The following is a 14,588-nucleotide window of genomic DNA, read 5'->3' as shown; positions in this document are numbered from 1 at the left end:
GAGGAAAGCTTGTGCTTCCTTTTCCCCTTTATGCTGCTGCTGGAAAGAATATTTGCTGCCTGGAGGGTATGGAGTGTTTTTCCCCTCAATTAATGAGGTATTAAAGAAGATCCAGAGGAGTCTGGGCTCGTCCTCCTGAGTCACCTGGGTATTTGTGTTAGGATTTGGCAAGGAGCTTCCCTGGTAGCCAGAGTTATCCCCTTGGTAAACACAGTCCTTCAGCGTGGCTGTGGCTGGTGCTGAACGCCGAGTGAGCACAGCCCAGCCCAGCAGAAATAACCCAGAATTTCACACTCTGACAGGGTTTTTACAGCCTAACATCCCCAAGTGTTGCTGCTCAGACCCCAGGGCTGCTGCTCCTCTGGTCCTGGAAGAGCTGCAAGGAGTCAGCCCTGAATAATGAGTTTAAAAAGTCACATTTGGGTGAATGCAGAGCTCTCTGCAGATGGTTTGGTTTGCTGGTGCCTCCTTGGCTCTGGGAGTGGACAGGGGTTAGGAGGGATTTATCTGTGGCCTAACGGTGGCTAAACTTAGTCCTGTGTGTTCTGGCTGGGCACGGAAGTGCTGCAGAGGTGACACTTCTGCTCTTGGGAAAGAAATACCACCAGTACAGCCAGTGGCTGTGTCCTGTGCAGAACTGGTCAGGAGAGGTGACAGAGAGAAACTCAGCTTCCTTTTTTGGGTTTTGGGGATTTTTTTTTCAGATCAGCTGATGTAGCCTGAAGATACAAGATTTACATGAAAAATTAACATTTATTTTTCCTTACAAATGCTTTTTTCCTTCCAAGTGAAGTGTCCAAAACTCTGGGCAAATAAAGCTTCCAGCCAGGTGATGTGGGAGTGGGATTGGCTGGGATGGGCTCTGCTCTCCTCCAGCAGGAATAGCAGTTCCAGCCCCAGACCCCCTTCCCTGGGCTGACCCCACAGCAGAGTTGCTCCAATTTGGGGGTCCCTGCATAGGAAGGACCCGAGAGCGAGCTGGAGGAGCCCAGAGGAGCCACGGAGATGCTCAGAGGGCTGGAGCTCTGGAGCCAGGCTGGGAGAGCTACGCTGGGTGGATTTCAGTGTCTCTTTCAAGAAGAGACCAGGTGCAGGTTTTTTAAGAATTGAACTTTTAAACTGTTCATGACAATAATTCTGTCAAGTCTCTTCTTTTTTTTTTTTTTTTTTTAAGTAATGAAAATATTTTATTTTTAGTTTTCACACGGAAAGCTGCTGTTTTCTCAAGTTTGGCGGTTGATGTCATGCAGAAAGTGTTGGTCCCTCCCACTGTGTTTGGGAACAAGAATCTTTTTAAATAAGTCATGGCCACTTTCTGTGATTTGAAGCACATCTCCGAGCCAGCCTCAGCTTGCTGGAAGCTGTGCTGGTCTGTAATTAACTCTGCTAAACGAAGCGTTCTGTGTTCATGGCAGCCACGGACGCCGTGCCACGTTCCTGGGGTGGTCCCAAACCCTTCCCAGCTGCAGTTTGGTGCAGTTTGAGCTGTCTGTGCTGTGGTCTGTGTGCTCTGCTGAGGGGCCGCGAGTTCCGAGGGAGCTGTTACTGCCAGGGCACCGCTCCCGTGGGGAATATTGCACTGCAGCGTGCCCAGCCGCGGGATGGGAGCGAGGAGTGGGATCCAGAGCCCCATCCATGGCTCTGAGCACACTCAGCTCCGGGTTTGTGCTTTGTGAGGCTGAGCCAGGGCCGCGAGGGGAGGGAGAGCTGTGCCGGCCCCAGAGCAGGCCTGCAGCTCTGCTGGGCATGGCTGCCGCGCACAGAGCTCCCACCTTCTGCCCCCTGTGCCTGCAGGATTTATGGAGCGCTGAGGAAGGCGCCTGGGGAATTTATTTGTTTGCCCTCGGAGCCCTGCTCCGAGCACTGCCTGTGCCGTGGGTTACGTGGGGCTCCGGGACCGCAGCTCGGGCCCTCACACCGGCCTGCGCCATTCCCTGCCCAGGGATTTATCCCCTCAGTGAAACTCCGGGGGCATTTCCTTACCCCTCACACCGGCCTGTGCCATTCCCTGCCCAGGGATTTATCCCCTCACTGAAACTCCGGGGGCATTTCCTTAGCAAGGCACTGGGAAGGATCTGTTTGTTCAGCCCTGGTGCTACATGGCTCATTCCCCCTCAGCACTAGGGAATCGCTGTGGGGAATCGCTGTGGGGAATGTGGATTGTGGGGTCTGTGGGGAAAGCAGAAAACGGTGGGACCTGGGCGTGGAGTGGGGCAGGTGGAAAAGAAGCACCTGGAACCCCCATCCCACATCCCTGCGGCCTGAGGGGCACTTGGGGCAGTAAAAGGTGTGTGTGCAGGTACGTGGTGCAAGGGATGGAGGGCAGGGATAGATTAGGAATTCCTGGGAATGAGGAATTGTTCCCTGGCAGGGTGGGCAGGCCCTGGCACAGGGTGCCCAGAGCAGCTGGGGCTGCCCCTGGATCCCTGGCAGTGCCCAAGGCCAGGCTGGACACTGGGGCTGGAGCAGCCTGGCACAGGGGAAGAGGTGTCCCTGCCACGGCAGGGTGACACTGGGTGGGATATGAGGTCCCTTCCAATCCAAACCAGTCTGGCATTCCGTGGCTGGGCTGTCCCAGTCTGACTCCCAGTGACTGGGGTTTGGAAAACTGCCCCTTTCCTGCCTCAACTTCCCCTAAAACCGGGGCTCCTCTGCGCACAGGGCTCAGAACAAGGGCACGTTCCAAACCCTGCAGTGCCTCTCCAGCTGCCTGGTGGAAGCCGCAGCTAAACCATCGTTTAGGAATGATGGGGAAAAGGTGAGCTGCCCTTCTGGGGTGGAACCCCAGATCTGCTCAGATTTGAGGATTTTCTGGACATTCTACACTCCGTGTTCCCAGGTGACTCTGGGCAGTCTCAGGGAGGGTTAAGCTGGGTTTAGCACAAGCAGAGGAGCAGCAGCTGTGGGGTGGCACTGGAGCTGGGCTCAGGGAAGATTTGGGGGTTTCCTTCCTTGGGTTTGTGCTTGCACAACATCAGTTTAAGTGCTGAACTGCAACAGGGGTTGCATCACGCCAGAGCTCTTCCCTGTGTGCTGAGGATGAAGAATATGTTGTCCAAGGAATTCCCAGCTTGTCTTTTGAAGCCTCTTTATTACTGCAAAGGACCTGGACGATTTTGAAAAATCCATGTTCAGGGAAAGAACATCTGAGGTTTGGGATCACTCTGAAATCCCTGCTGTTCCTAAAGCACAAGTGTTTCTCCTGGTCCTCAGGGAAGCCAGGTGTGGGAACTGCCTCTCCATGTGGATTTTTCAGACCAAGAGTGAGGTTTCAGGAGCTTCTGGAATCACCACTTGTCATCTCTGGAAAGCATTCCCTCCTTCCCTTCTCCCCTACTCCCTTCCTTCTCTCTTTCCCCCTTGACAGCACAAGAGGATCAACCTCAGGCTGGGCCAGGGCAGGCTCAGCTGGGACAGCAGCAGGAATTTGCCCATGGAAAGGGTGCTCAGGCCTTGGCAGGGGCTGCCCAGGGAGCTTTGCAGTGCCCATCCCTGCAGGTGTCCCCTGGGGGTGGCACTGAGTGCTCTGGGCTGGGGACAAGGTGGCCATGGGGCACAGCTGGCACTGCCTGGGCTGGGAGGGCTCTGCCAGCCCCGGGGATTTGGGGATTCCCTTCTGGTTTTGGCTGCTGCTGCTCTCACCCCCCAGGTTTCATGGCCTAGAGGTGACACTTTGCGTTTTGTGTCACCTTTTGCTGCCCCAGCACTGCCAGGACCCTGCTGGGATGAGGAGCCTCAGGGTTCCAGTGCTGCTCTTGGTCTGTATCTGTTCTAGAAAGTTCCTCTTTCCCTGATCACCCTCAGAAAACAGCCACTTTAGGAGAGGTGGTTTTTATCTGAGAGTTGAATCTCCCCACTGCCTCCTCCAAAAGTAGCATTTCCATCTCCCAGTGTAGCAAAGCATAAAATTCACAATTTAATCCTGGTTCCACAGTGACTCATTTCAAGACTTTCTTTTTAAATTGTTTTTTTAGTAACAACCTTTTCAGTGAGGCAGCTCCAGGCAGGCAGGGCTCATTCACTGCTGGCACAGTGCCACTCTGAGCTGGGGGGGCTTCTCATTTCCCCATTGGATTAAAAACCAGGAGTCTCACTTTGGGGCAGGAGGTTTAGAATTCAGGAGCACCTGCCTTGTAGGTTTGGGATCATTGTTTTTTGCCCATCCTATCCACGGAGGAATTTTTTTTCTACCTGAGGGAGTACCTGGGGCTGGGCCAGGCCAGGCCAGGCTGCAGAGCAGGGAAAGGCTCTTCCCCAGAGGCTGCTGGCACTGCCCAGGCTGCCCAGGGAATGGGCACGGCCCCGAGGCTGCCAGAGCTCCAGGAGCCTTTGGCCAGCGCTGCCAGGGATGCCCAGGCTGGGCTTGGGGGGTCTGGGCAGGGCAGGGGTGGCACTGGGGGGTCCCTGGGGGTCCCTACAGCTCAGGATATTCTGGGATTCTCTCATTCTTCTGGCCCTGATGTAACCCAAAGTGCTCATGTGTGGCTGGCAAGGAAGGGAAAATACTTTCAAACTGCTGTTTTCCCAATGTGAATGATCTTTGCCTGCTAGAACAGGGATTTGTTTTCATTTGTGCTGCTGGTGCTGCCCCTAAATTGCTGTTTTTCACACTCTGCCACCCTGTGTACTGCGTGGTGTCTCCTGGCAGTGACTGGGCACGGGGAAAGGAAGTACCTAGGGCTTGGGGTGATTTTTTATAGTGACATTTAGTGGAAGAAAGATGTGTGGGGTTTTCTGGGAGGAGTCTTGCTCCTCCCCATGTGTGAGTGGAGGTCAGGATTGCCCCTCAGGAGCGGTGTGACCGCTCTCCTGCAGAGAGATGTCACTTTCTTCCCCGTTTACCTCTAACCCCTTGTCCTGCCATGCCACCGAGCTTGTCCCAAGTGGGATCTGGTGGCATTCCATTGCTGAGGCACTGCACAGGCAGTGATCTTGTTCTTCTTTTGGGATTCCCACTGTGGCCATTTGTGCCTGGAACCAAACAGGTCTGTGAGCACCAAGAATAACAGAACTTGGCTTTTTTGTGGACTTGTGTTATTCACAAGCTCTTTCCTCCCCCTTCTTCCCATGCCTTTGGCTTTCTTCTCCTCCGTGTGCCAGGATCCACATCTGCCTTGGGTCCTCCTTTGCTGCTGTCCTGACCCTTGTGGGAAGGGAATTATGCAGGAGAGTGGCTTTGCTTGAGTTTGAGGGGAATTAGAGGATAACGGGATCACTGGGAAGGGTTTTTATTCCCAAAGAAGTCAAGGTGATGGCTGCAGGCTGTTGTTGAGGTGGATAATTGAGGTTAGGGTTAGGGATTTCCTGTGGGATCAGCTGATGGAATCTAGGGACAGGCCTTGGAGTGCTGTTCTTCAGTGGAAGGGAAGGACTTTGCTGGGAAAGGCACGAGCTGGCTGCAGCAGCGTGGGTGGTTTGGGAGCAGCTCATTCCTTCTGGCTGGAGGAAAAGCACATTGTGCAGCGTGTGCCATGGCCAAGCAGAGGCTTTGTCACCCTGTTTCCTGCTCTGCAGGGCTCCTGTGATCATGGGAATCATCAGTTCTTGGTGAGACACATGAGGGATAAATAAGGCTGGAATTGGGAGAAGCTGTCCTTCTACGGCAGTGTGGGAATGGTGCTGCTTCCCTTGGATTAATTATGCAGCAAGTCTGGGAGGAGAGCAGGGCAGTCCTTGGAGCCTGGGCTGCTGGGGAGGAGGAGGAAGAGGCCAGGAAATGCAGGGAAGAGCCCTTCTGAAGGTCCACATTGCTCCTGGGGCCCTGGGCTCCCTGAACCATCCTGTGAGGCTGTGATGGTGAGACTGAACTGGGCTGTGAGCCTGGATTTTGAGTCAGCTCCGAGCTCTCCATCCTGGGTCTCCAGCTTGGAATGGACATGGAGCCATGGGAACAAGTCCAGAGGAGGCCATGGAGAGGCTGCAGCCAGGCTGGGAGAGCTGGGGTGCTCACCTGGAGAGGAGAAGCTCCAGGGAGAGCTCAGAGCCCCTGGCAGGGCCTGAGGGGGCTCCAGGAGAGCTGCAGAGGGACTGGGGACAAGGCCTGCAGGGACAGGAGCCAGGGAATGGCTTCCCACTGCTAAGACTAGCTAGGATGGGGCTTGGAGCAGCCTGGGACAGTGGAAGGTGTCCCTGCCATGGCAGGGCTGGCACTGGATGAGCCGTGAGGTCCCTCCCAACATGAGCCTTTCTGCCATTCTACGATTTCTCAATAAATTCTGACAGCAAGATCTTGTCAGATCTTCCAAAATTTTTGCTTCTGTATCTCGAGCTCTTCGTGCTCCAGGTGTTCTTTGCCCAGAGCTGGCCCTGGGAATGCTGGCTTTGGGCAGGCAGTGCTGCAGGGATGGATCTCCTGGCTCAGGGGTGGAACAGCAGCAGTGGTGTGGGTTTTTCTTTGACTTCTAAGCTTTCTTTGGCATCTTCAATTTTTCAGGCAGGGATGACTCACTCATCCATTATGTGGTTTCCTGACTTTCAGATTTCTCTTTCACTCCATGATTATGGCTTTGGATCCCAGTGTGCAGCAGCCAGCACTCCGTGCCGTGGGCTGGGGCTGCCTGGAGCGGTGACTCACAGCTGGGACGGGGGCTCAGGGGGACTTGGATTCCTTCCCACCCCTCACTGGGAGTCTTTCAGAGTACACTGAACAGAAGCTCTGGCTGCTCCTGGATCCCTGGAAGTGCCCAAGGCCACCTTGGATGGGGCTTGGAGCAGCCTGGGACAGTGGAAGGTGTCCCTGCCCATGGCAAGGGGTGAGACTCGATGATCTTTGAGGTTCTTCCCAACAAAAATCATTCTGGGATTCTGAAAATCACTGGAGAGCTGGTGTGGGCCACTCTGCAGAGTGGGAATGTTGATCCTGGGTCCCTGAGAACTGGAGCAGGTGCCACAGGATTGTCCAGTCCCATGGATTCCTCTGGTGCACAGCACTGCCAGGGCTTTGCAGAGCATTCCCAACACATGGAATCGCATAATCCAACAGTGGTTTGAGCTGGAAGGAACCACAAATCTCATCTGGCCACCCTCTGCCATAGGCAGACATCTTCCACTATCCCAGGTTGGTCCAAATCCCATCCTTGGGCACTTCCAGGGATCCAGGGACAGCCACAGCTTCTCTGGGCCAAGGCCTCACCACGCTCACAGGGAAGAACTTCCCCCTGTCTCCAATCTAAGTCTCCTCTCTTAGTTTAAAACCATTTCCCATGTCCTGTTAGTGTCTGCCCATGTAAAAAGTCCCTCTCCTGTCAGTTTTGGATGGCCCTGGCTGTGGCTGCAGTTCAAATGATTCAATTTTGTTCCACACAGTGGGGCAGGAATGTGTCAGCAGTCAGATTACTTGGTTTATGGTTATGAAGTAACCCAATCTCCAGTTATTTCAGCTCCTTAGAACTTCCCTGCCCACGGGATATTTTGGCTTCTGCTGCTCCTCAGAGAAGGCCCTGACGTGGTATTTTGGAGCTGCCCGTGGGCTGACAGGGTGGTACCAGAACAACCTCTGCTATCTTATTTGTTCAGCCCAGGAGAAATGTCCCCCAGGCCTTGGGCTGAGGAAAGCACACAGAGATCCATCCCTCCGGAAGGAAATGGGTGAAGTTGGCACTTGGAGGGGAGCACCCAAGCCAGGGGGCCCAGATCTGCTCTGGGGAGGTTTGGGAGCCACAGCCAGGGGGGGAGTCATTCCCAAAAACTCTGCTGGACACGGGGGGGTTGTTCCCAGATAGAGGGGATCGTGTGTTGGGACAGCATGGGCAGCAGGAGAGGTGGGCACTGCCAGGACAGGCAGATCCTGGGATAGAGATGGAGATGGAGATGGGGGCATGTGTTCCCACAAACACCAGCCTTGTCTTTTGGGGGTTGTGTGTGATTTGGGGGTATGTGTTGTTTTAATGGGCTGGAAAGAGTGAAGTGCTCGATGAAAAGTGGGGTGACAAAGTTCTGGTGGGGGGCACTGGGTGGAAGCCAGGGACGAAAGGGCTGTGCTGCTGCTGCAGGGAAGGGAAGGGGGAGGATGTTTGGAAGCAATGGGCTGACATTAAATCAGTAAATTGGTGCATGGAGAGGATGAAAAGGGCTGATTGCACTCAGTGGTGAGAGAATTGATGGTAGTAAATAAATGCTGAGCGCGTGCCAAGGAGAGGAGCCCATTTGGGGAAGGAATTTTAAGGTTTTAATTGAGTGTAAGTTCATGACTGTACAATAACCTCTCTTTGCTGCTTAATTCCTTCCTGTGGCTGTGTTCAGCCTTGGTGGTGCACGAGGCTCCGTGGATCACACAGGGCTTCCTCCTGCATCTGTGTGACCCTGCGTGGCTTTGTCATGCTGATCCTGAGACAGGGGGCACTCCCAGAACAGAGACAGCTCTGGCCCCAGGAGCTGGGCACAACCTGTTTCCCTGGGCACTGTTATTAAATGGTTTGTGAACGTTTAGGGCTGGTCCTTCCAGCAGAGACACCCGAGGGCGTTGGTACTTCTTTGAAAGTCTCTCAGAGATCAAACAGTCCAACCTCTGCTTGGATTTACATTTTTTCTAGACTGTTTAATCTGACTTGGGTACAAGGATTTGGTTTTTTGCATTGTGCAAGGAGCTCCCTTAGAGGAAAAAAGTCTCGTTGAACTCCTGCTAAAACTTCCACAGTCACTGAAGGGTTGGAGCAACCTGGGACTGGCTGGGGGTGGTGCTGGTTGGGCTTTAAGGGCCCTCCCAACCCCAGCCAGTGTAGGATTCCGTGGGGTGGAAAACTGGCTGAGTGCAGTGAGTCCCTGTTGAGCTGCTCCAGACCCTGCTGTCCCAAGGGAGATGGAATCCCAGGAGCAAGAGCACGGGGATAATTCCCTGTTGAGCAGATACCTGAAGGCTCTCCTTGGTCTGCTCTGAGCAAACTCCCTGCAGCTGCCAGGTCCTACATCCCAAAACTGCTGGGAGAGTCACTCTAGGAGTTTCCACACTAGAAGGGAGGTGGGAACATGGATGAGGTCCGTGTTGGTCATGGAATCACAGGCTGATGTGGGTTGGGAGGGACCTCAGAGCCCCTCACAGTGCCACTCTGCCCTGGCAGGGACACCTTCCCCTGTGCCAGGCTGCTCCAGCCCCAGTGTCCAGCCTGGCCTTGGGCACTGCCAGGGATCCAGGGGCAGCCCCAGCTGCTCTGGGAATTCCATCCCAGCCCCTGCCCACCCTGCCAGGGAACAATTCCCAGTTCCCAGCATCCCATCCAGCCCTGCCCTCTGGGTTGCTGCCTGCCCAGAGCAAGACTTGGTGCCCTGGCTCTGCACCTCCCAGGGAAGGAGTTTGCCAGGGAAAGTAGGTCAAAAGGAACAGGAGAACAAGCATGTGCTAAAATCCCGATTCTGTTTGATAAATCCTTTTTTTTTTTTTTTTTTTTTCTTTTTGACAAAAAGGATTTATGTGTCAATTTCCCATGTGCTGGTGGCCGAGTGTGGTGCGTTAGATCTGGAGTCTGACATTTCTCTCTGTAGTAAACAAGCTGTACAGTGTCAGCTTGAAGTATAAAACCCCTCAGAGTTCTTCCCTGACACTGGAATGGCTGGATGCTCTCGTAGCTCCATCAGGCTCTGATGTTTGGGAATCAGAGCTGCAAACCCAAGATTATTACTGTGCCCTTTTAGCCTTGCTCTCTGTGCTGCTGCTCTGCAGCCTTGCAAGATGTCAGGGTTTCCAGGGTTCCCCTTGCTATTCCTTACCCCTCCAGAGGGAATGGAAATCTCTGGATACATCCCTCACAGCTGAGTGCCTTCGTTAAAATTCCTCAAGTTGTCCTTGGCATTTTTTAGTTGAAACCCAGAGTTCCAGGGGAGGAACCCTGAGCACGGAAGTTCATCCGAGCCCTTGTTTACACGGGTGAAATATGTAAACAGTTCTTTTTCCCCAAATATAGGGCTTTTTTCCTTGGCTGCCCTCCCGGTGTTTATAAAAGCCAGTTATGTAAATGACAATTGTAATAATTAAGCTGCTGTTCGGTGCTGTCCCCAGGGCTGCTGCTGCAGAGCTGGGAGCTGCAGGGGCTTGGGGCATTATTGGAGATAATGGGACCTCACAAAAGGAAATCAAGGGAAATTAAACAAACAAGATCCTCGTTAGAGAATCTCCCATGAGAAAGGAAAAGTCTGGAATGAAGTGATGTTCCAGGGGAGCTCTGGAGATTGTCCTCTCCAGCCCTGCCCAGGCAGAGCTGCCCAGAGCTGCTGGTCCAGGGCCATGTCCTCTTGAGTTTTGGGTGGCCCCGTGGCTGGAGCCTTCTCAGCTTCTCTGGGTGACTTGTGCCAGCCAGGACCACCATAAGACACATCTTTGTCATCTGTTACAAAACCACCCCAAAATGCTTTCCATGGTAGGTGAAAATGGCTTCAAATTGCACCGGGGAGGTTCAGGTTGGATATTGGGAAGAGTTCCTTAATGGAAGATGTTGTCCAGCCCTGGCACAGGTGCAGTCACATCCCTGGCTGGATTTCACAGGTGTGGCACTTGGGGACATGGTCAGTGGTGGCCTTGGCAGTGCTGGGGAACAGCTGGGCTCGGTGGTGTCCAAGGGCTTTTCCAAGCTCGATGGCTCAGTGAAATTCCAGCTCTGCTCTAGCACTTCGGCCTCAGGGTCCTTCGGTGATCTGGGTGGGGGCACCTTTGGGGTGGTAGCAGGACCCCCGAGCAGAGGCTGCAGAGTGCCTTTGGTGGGGACAGCGAGCCCGAGGGGTGAGGGGTGGAAGGGGCAGGAGGGATGGAAGGGGCAGCAGGAGGGATGGAAGAGGGACAGGAGGAGGGATGGAAGAGAGGGGCAAGAGGAGGGATGAAACGGGGTCAGGGGGAATGGAAGGGGCTAGGAGAAGAGATGGAAGGACCAGCAGGAGGGATGGGAGGGAGGCAGGAGGGATGGAAGGACCAGCAGGAGGGATGGGAGGGGGGCAGGAGGGATGGAAGGGCCAGCAGGAGGGATGTGAGGAGCGGGAGGGATGGAAGGGCCAGCAGGGGGGATGGAAGGGCCAGAAGGGGGGATGGAAGGGCCAGCAGGAGGGATGTGAGGGGGGCAGGAGGGATGGAAGGACCAGCAGGAGGGATGGAAGGACCAGCAGGGATGGAAGGACCAGCAGGAGGGATGTGAGGGGGGCAGGAGGGATGGAAGGGCCAGCAGGAGGGATGTGAGGCCGGCCCGTGTTGATGTGCCCCGGTTAATGGCCCATCAAAGCCACCCCTTGGGAGGGACAAGGGACTCTTTGTTGTGCTCGGCGGGGCAGAAGCAGCCTGTGAGCCGATGGTGGGAGATAAAGAGCAGGCCTGCGGCCACCGAACAGCGGGATGGAGACAGAAGGTTCCCGGTGACTCAGAGGGGCGGGGTGGGAGTGGAGGTGGCGGTGCTGCTCCTCAGGAGCCACAGCCCTGGGAGGAGCAGGCAGGTGTCTCTTGGGGAAGCTGCCGGGGCAAAAGTCAGGGCTGGACGTTCTGGAGAGGGAGACCTACTTTAAGCAAATTTCGTAGTCATTTTGAGGCTTTTGTTCGCTGAAGGTGCGTTGGAATAGCCTGATTGCAGTATTCCAGGGCTGCTTGGGGCAGCCTGAGACAGTGGAAGGTGTGGATGAGCTTTAAGGTCCCTTCCCACACAAAGGACGATTCTGTGCTGGGATCTTTAGGCTTAATCTTCTGTCAGTCTTAGGCAAAGTGGCTGGTGCCGGTCTTTGTTCCTTCATTTGGGTATTCCTGCCCGTGGGGATAACAGGGGGAGGAAGGGAGATAACAGGCAGGGGAATGAATAGCCCATCGTGGCTGCTGAAATGTTGGGATCATTCTGTTACCACTGCGGGGTTGTCTGCTGATTAAATCACTTGTGCTCAGTATTCAGGCTCCTTTTGGTCTTGATGAAAGCACCACATTCCTCCCGGGTTTGGTTTGATTGCTGTTGATGGTGTAGTTGATTATCAGCACCTGGCAGCTCTTGAAAGCCTTGTTTTATTGCTGTTGCTCTCAGTCAATCTTCATTCCTGGCGTTTGTACTGCAAATACCCAGGGGTTGTCCTTGGGGTGGCAGGAAATCTGGGCAGGGTCCCCTCAATCCTTGACTCCTCCAATCCTGCATCCCTTCCTTTCTTCATCCCTACAGGTCTCTTGTGAGGCCGGCCCGTGTTGATGTGCCCCGGTTAATGGCCCATCAAAGCCACCCCTTGGGAGGGACAAGGGACTCTTTGTTGTGCTCGGCGGGGCAGAAGCAGCCTGTGAGCCGATGGTGGGAGATAAAGAGCAGGCCTGCGGCCACCGAACAGCGGGATGGAGACAGAAGGTTCCCGGTGACTCAGAGGGGCGGGGTGGGAGTGGAGGTGGCGGTGCTGCTCCTCAGGAGCCACAGCCCTGGGAGGAGCAGGCAGGTGTCTCTTGGGGAAGCTGCCGGGGCAAAAGTCAGGGCTGGACGTTCTGGAGAGGGAGATCTACTTTAAGCAAATTTCGTAGTCATTTTGAGGCTTTTGTTCGCTGAAGGTGCGTTGGAATAGCCTGATTGCAGTATTCCAGGGCTGCTTGGGGCAGCCTGAGACAGTGGAAGGTGTGGATGAGCTTTAAGGTCCCTTCCCACACAAAGGACGATTCTGTGCTAGGATCTTTAGGCTTAATCTTCCGTCAGTCTTAGGCAAAGTGGCTGGTGCCGGTCTTTGTTCCTTCATTTGGGTATTCCTGCCCGTGGGGATAACAGGGGGAGGAAGGGAGATAACAGGCAGGGGAATGAATAGCCCATCGTGGCTGCTGAAATGTTGGGATCATTCTGTTACCACTGCGGGGTTGTCTGCTGATTAAATCACTTGTGCTCAGTATTCAGGCTCCTTTTGGTCTTGATGAAAGCACCACATTCCTCCCGGGTTTGGTTTGATTGCTGTTGATGGTGTAGTTGATTATCAGCACCTGGCAGCTCTTGAAAGCCTTGTTTTATTGCTGTTGCTCTCAGTCAATCTTCATTCCTGGCGTTTGTACTGCAAATACCCAGGGCTTGTCCTTGGGGTGGCAGGAAATCTGGGCAGGGTCCCCTCAATCCTTGACTCCTCCAATCCTGCATCCCTTCCTTTCTTCATCCCTACAGGTCTCTTTCCCTGGTTGAACCCCTTGAACAGACGTGAGCCAGGGCTCGGGAGTTCCGTGGTCAGGAGGGGGTTAATCTGAATAAACCCACTTTTACAATAACACGACCTTCCCTTCCTATAATCCAAACTTTGCTACAGCGTTGCCATGTTCTCCCCTGCAACAACAAGCACAGGCTCGGAACAAGATAACCATGTAATATTTTGGGAGATATCGTTTAGCCTGGCTTCATTTTTCCTTCTGGAGTCGTGTCCAAGGGCAGCATAAACACAGAGACCATCTCGTGTCCCTGCTCGCTGCCTCGGAGATAACGGGAGCAGCCACACAGAAAGGCCCAGCCAAAGCTCTGAGCCACGAGAGAGCTCTGGCAGGGTAGGAGAGTGACCCCAAATCTCTCCAAGTCAGCCTCAGGGCATCCGCTGTTTTTCTGAGGTCCGTGTGGCTCAGGGTGTCCCTTCAGGAGAGCCCGTGGGGAGTGGAGAGCCCTGGGAAGGGTTCCCAGTTCGCTCACTGGTTGGGTCCCCAGGTCACAGCGTTGCTGGACTCCCCTGGCCACATGGACAGACATGAGTTACCAGGGAGTAAACTCCCCGAAGTTTGGGAAGCAGCAGGACACCAGCCCTGCCTCTGCAGGAGGCTGTGTCATTGTCACTGGGAAGCCATTCCCTTGTCCCCAGTCCCTCTCCAGCTCTCCTGGCACCCCTTTAGGCCCTGGCAGGGGCTCTCGGGTATCTCTTCTGCAAGTGAACACCCCCAGCCCCTGCAGCACCTTGCACTTGGCCCTGCTGAACTCCATGGCCTTGGCATGGTCCCAGCTCTCCAGCCTGCCCAGGTCCCTGAGGATTCCATCCCTGGGTCTCGTGTCACCACCTGGCAGTGCCATGGGGGGCTGGATCAGCCCCATTTGCTTGCATGGACTCGGGCACGCAGCAAAATGTAAAGTGTTAGTCTTAGAAAGAACAAAATTATGTGAAAAACAGCCAGAAGAACCCGTTCCATAATCAGGAAGAGGGAAGGGTTTTAATTGCTGTGTATTATAAACACACAACTTCCTCCCCAAACGCCCTGGCTGCATGTGGTGCCAACACCAACAGCCTCCAAGGGAGACGTGGAGCTGGGGCCATGGGCAGGAAACAGCCCCTGCTGGGAGAGCTGTCCCATGGGATGTGGAGGGCTGGGCTGAGAGGGGCACACTGCCCTGCTGGGAGAGCTGTCCCATGGGATGTGGAGGGCTGGGCTGAGAGGGGCACCCTGCCCTGATGGGAGAGCTGTCCCATGGGATGTGGAGGGCTGGGCTGAGAGGGGCACCCTGCCCTGATGGGAGAGCTGTCCCATGGGATGTGGAGGGCTGGGCTGAGAGGGGCACCCTGCCCTGCTGGGAGAGCTGTCCCATGGGATGTGGAGGGCTGGGCTGAGAGGGGCACACTGCCCTGCTGGGAGAGCTGTCCCATGGGATGTGGAGGGCTGGGCTGGGACTGCACCGTGCCCTGCCGTGGGCAGGAGCCAGCCCCTGCAGGGA

At 54.8% G+C, this 14,588-nt stretch overlaps 1 protein-coding gene across 1 annotated transcript in view; it reads left to right on the top strand.

Annotated features, from left to right (window-relative positions):
• Positions 1–14,588, top strand: part of STIM1 (stromal interaction molecule 1) — a 64,093-nt gene that overhangs the window by 9,764 nt on the left and 39,741 nt on the right. The window lies entirely within an intron of this gene.

The sequence above is a fragment of the Pyrgilauda ruficollis genome, unplaced genomic scaffold (assembly GCF_017590135.1).
Source record: "Pyrgilauda ruficollis isolate IOZ18807 unplaced genomic scaffold, ASM1759013v1 scaffold244, whole genome shotgun sequence".
Taxonomy (NCBI): domain Eukaryota; kingdom Metazoa; phylum Chordata; class Aves; order Passeriformes; family Passeridae; genus Pyrgilauda; species Pyrgilauda ruficollis.
Note: the sequence above shows the minus strand (reverse complement) of the source record. Positions and strands in the feature narration are given on the sequence as shown.